The sequence below is a fragment of the Triticum dicoccoides genome, chromosome 3A (genome assembly GCF_002162155.2).
Source record: "Triticum dicoccoides isolate Atlit2015 ecotype Zavitan chromosome 3A, WEW_v2.0, whole genome shotgun sequence".
In the NCBI taxonomy this organism is placed as follows: domain Eukaryota; kingdom Viridiplantae; phylum Streptophyta; class Magnoliopsida; order Poales; family Poaceae; genus Triticum; species Triticum dicoccoides.
Window position 1 is genome coordinate 86245375 of NC_041384.1, and position 4546 is coordinate 86249920.

The following is a 4546-nucleotide window of genomic DNA, read 5'->3' on the forward strand; positions in this document are numbered from 1 at the left end:
CAGTGGTTAAAGCCTCGCTTGAAGGAGGCGCGAAATGCGCCGGCCCAGGTGCGCGGGAGGCCACAACCTCGTTTTTTCACATTTTTTCTTTCTTTATTTCTTACTTTTGTTTATACTTTCAAATATTCTAAATAAATATATTATAGAAAACACTTTACATAAATTACATTTGAAAAAATTGTTAACAAAGCATTTTAAAAATATTAAATGCATATAGATAAAAAAGTTCTCATGCATACAAAAGATGTATATAGAAAAATACAAATGTATATGAAAACATTAATCATGTATTTAAAAAATGTTAATCAAATGTGCAGGTCACTGCACCAAATGCGCCTTTTGAGCAAATGATCAGTCTCGCTGGGTGGCCCGCCGGGTACGAGCTAGGCAACTCGCTGCTCCACCACCCTCACCGCTCCAGGCTGTCAATACCATGGGCGAGTGCTACCATGTGAAGGAGCAAGTGGCCGCTCCAAGCCTGCCGTGGTTCAGCAACTCGCTGCTCCAAGCCAGCTCGCAAAATAGTAGCAAGTTGCTCCAGGCTGGCACATGGAGGAGCACAACGGCACAGGCACTGTGGCTGCCGTGGACGAGGCGGTGTCGTACCGCTCCTCTCGCGCCATCTGATGTCGTCAATATGCGCATAACCGCGTGCTGCCGGCGGAAAAACAAGTCGGCTTCGCGGAGATCAACATGGCGGCCAGCACGTCTGTGGCCGCTGACGACAACGAGGAAAAGTAGATCATGGGGGGACGCTGCCACTTGGTTCCCATGAAGGTCTTGCTTGCTTCGCAGCCATCGTCGCCCCCCGCCCTAAATCCAACTCGGATCCATTCTTCACGGAAGCAGAGGCCACCCTTCCCCTCCGGCCGAAGCATATCGCTCTGGTGCCACTCCGATGAGTGGCACAACCGGACAAAGGGAAGATACGTGGGGGGAGCAAAGGGTGCTCTTGCCCTTTGAGCTGAAGCATATCCATCTGGAGCTCACGACGGTCCGATGAGCGGGCTGCCAGACATACAAAAGATATGTCGTGGGAGGGGAGATCCGCCGCGGCGGGCCTAGCTTAGTTTTATGCTAGTATTTTATAGTTTTAGTTAAAATATGTTTGAATGTAAATGTTTTCGTCCTGTTTATATGAATATCATCTACTTTTCATGAATTCTATCCGTTTGTTGAAACAGTGTTTGAAATGTATACTGATAGTGTTGAATGGCCAGCTCTTGCATCCGTGTCCGCGAAATGGTCCGCATATGTTTTGCTGGTCAGTCTTCGAGACTCCCTAAACAGACCAAATGCGCCATGCTAAAACACACGCACGCACACACCGAATGCGCATTTGAGCAGATGATCGGCCTCGGGCAGAAAAATTCGAGTTGCGTTTCCTTTTCCCCGGATTGTATGTCCTCCAAGTCGCTGCCGTGACTGATCACCGATAGACCGAACCGAACACGCATACGTACGTATACGCGCTAAAACACACCGCTGTCCATCAACCTACGACGATCGCCGCCGCACCGAACGCCATGTTCGTACGTGTCGTCGACCGAACACCCGGGCACCACCATGCACGTAGCACACTAGCACGTACGTACGTTCCAGAGAGTTTCCATCGAGCGTTAGGTTGCGCGTCACTGTTGACCCTTTCCCGCGCCCCCGCCCCGCTCGTCCGCTGCGCCGTGCTCCGGAGGACGAGACGCTCCTGCTCCGCCTTGAATGGCATGCGCCATGCATGAGCATGATCCAACGCGCGCGACGCTACCTAACGGCGCAGAACAGTACATGGATTTCCTCTTAACGATGCCGGAACAGTACAATGATTCTCTTCCTTTTAATGCTTTCTTCTTCTACCGCTCTACGTACGTATGCGCAGTGGCTTCAAGTAGTATAGAGCTTGAACCGTCCACGCGCGCGCATGCATGCGGCACCCATAGACATAGACCGGCAGATTTGACTGTTGATCCGGGACAGTTAGCCTGGCTGTGGCTGGCCGAGGGATGATCAAGGTAGTACTAGGTGCTAGGCTGTCTGATCACCTAACCAAAATCCCGCCGTCAATTTGCCAGCGCTTCGCCATCAACGTGCATGCCATTCCAATTCTATCTGCTCAGTGCTGGCTCGCTCGCACAGGAGCGTAAATGCAGTAGCACCAGTGTACTGCTGCTGCTGGCACGGAGGTGATGAAGGACCTGAGGCCGACGTGTCCCCCACCTGGGCGCGGCGGCCGTGGCGTGGCCCGCCTGCGCCGCACATGGGTTGGGTGCCGTGCTATCCCGGTCACCCCCTCGCATGGACAACGACGGGACGCGAACGCCCCTCGCCTGCAGCGTACGTGCCGCGGACCCACCGCCAAGAGCGCACTGTGGCCTCGCGCCCTCGCTCTTCCGTGGCTGTGTACCCTACAGTTGACTGCTGAGGCAGCAGAGGCAGAGGGAGAGGCAGGATAATAGGGTGTGTTGGGTTGAGAGGACACCTTCTGTACCCATTGGCATTTGCACCCACTTTTTAAAAAATGCACTTCAAACACATTTTAAAAAGTCAAAAAAACTCAAAAGAAAATTTCATGCATACATGTTCGCAAATGTGTATGCACGACACAAAGTTTTGTGAAAAAATGTCTTTTTGTTTTGTCTCTGTAAAAAGACGAATTTCAGTGCTTCTAAATAGCGTTTCACGACATAACTTTTTGTCTTTTTTGCACACGCCACAAAAAGTTATTTTTTCGTGAAACTTTATGCACACACATAAAACATGAAAGCGTATCCGTGCAACTAGTTTCAGATTTTTTTAGCATTTAGAAATATGTTTTCAGAAGTGGGTTCATATGTATCCGGGTTCATCCATGCACTTCCCGTGTTGGGTTTGCGGATCAAAAGACATGGAATGTCGTGGTTCCATTCCGGATGCATGGCTTGGTTCCGTTTTAGTGTTCAGTTGGAGATAAAAAATGACATGGATTGGTTCCATCCATGTGTTTAGTTTGAGAGGTAGAATGAGAAGAATTTGATTTCACTCACCTCTTTCATACGAACATATATATATATAGCTCTCTGTATTTGGACAACATATAGTTGAAAATTTTGGCAGCATTTCCTTTGTATTTTCAGGAACAACCAATTTTTTTTTGCGAAACTTCAAGAACAAGCAATTTAACAATATATGATCAGAAGTTAAACAAATAATAACATCACATATAACAAGTTTTCGATACAAATATCATAAGATGCAACAACATCACAAGTTCATCATAAAAAAGAAACACTATCCATTGCAATTCATACATATGGTTCACATACTAGCCCTCCAAAACCTCTCCTAATTGAAGTCCAGTATAAGTTCATAATGCAAAGTCCATTATCTCCACAAGTGCATCATGCAAGTATCCTCGTCCCATAGAGTTCAACTTAAATTCTTCAATGTGACTAGCCTGCCCCAAATCTTCCTCCACTTCTTAAGATGGTTGTAAACCTGACCGCCGGTGGTAGCTAGCTTGAAGTGTTCGTTCAAAGCTGCAACACATTGGTTGTGATGCGTCATCTTGAAACCAGCTGAAGTCCTCCTGCGACCAGCCATGAAAAGTTATCAAAAAATTGAATAAATCATCAAAAAAAATGAAGTTTCAACATATAGAAAGTAACATTCTATCCATCCATAAAAGAATAACAAAAAATGGACTAGAAACGAGAGGGAGAGTGTCGTGCAATTGTCACGGCAGATGTCCTAATGTGAGGACTTAGTCGTGAGGCCAACGCATCTATGTGGTAACTTAAGAGAGGTTGAGCGGAATCGAGAGAGGCAACACAAGACAAGGATTTAGATAGCTTCGGGCCCCGGGAAACATCATCCGGTAATAACCCTACGTGCTGTTTGTGGCTAGATCTCATTATGATCATGAGGAAGTCGCCATAAACCGGCTCTCCCAGTTAACTCTAACCCTTAAGATTGTTTCTTCTTACTTGTTCCTCTTTGGGGAGCCCCGCCCCTCCTTATATAAGTTGAAGGGGCGGGTTACATGTAGAGTCCAACTCGGACTTAAGACTTAACTATTATGACTTCTCTTCATGGGCTTCTTAACATCTTGGGCTTCATAACGCCTCGGGCTTCATAACTTCTGGCAACCCAGTTATCACTGTCTGCTGGGTTATAACTGGTGCCGGTTTAAGATGGTCTGCCGGTTTATGATTGTCTGCTGAGTTATCATCTGACTTAACTCCTGTCTTAACTGTCAGCCAGTTTAACAACCTGCCGGTTTATCGTCTGGGTTAACTGCCTGTCTTACCTGTCTGTCTTAACTGTCAGCCGGTTTAACAACCTGCCGGTTTACCGTCTGACTTAACACCAACCGGTTTACCACCCGCCTTAACACCTGCCGGTTTACCACCTGCCGTAACACCTGCCGGTTTACCACCCGCCGGTTTACCGTCCGCCTTAGCCATCTGTCTTAACTGTCAGCCGGTTTACTAAGTCCCAGCCGGGTTATAACTCCGGCCGGATCATACCACGGGGTATATCCCCGATAGAGAGGGATATGGTTCTGGTGTGTGGG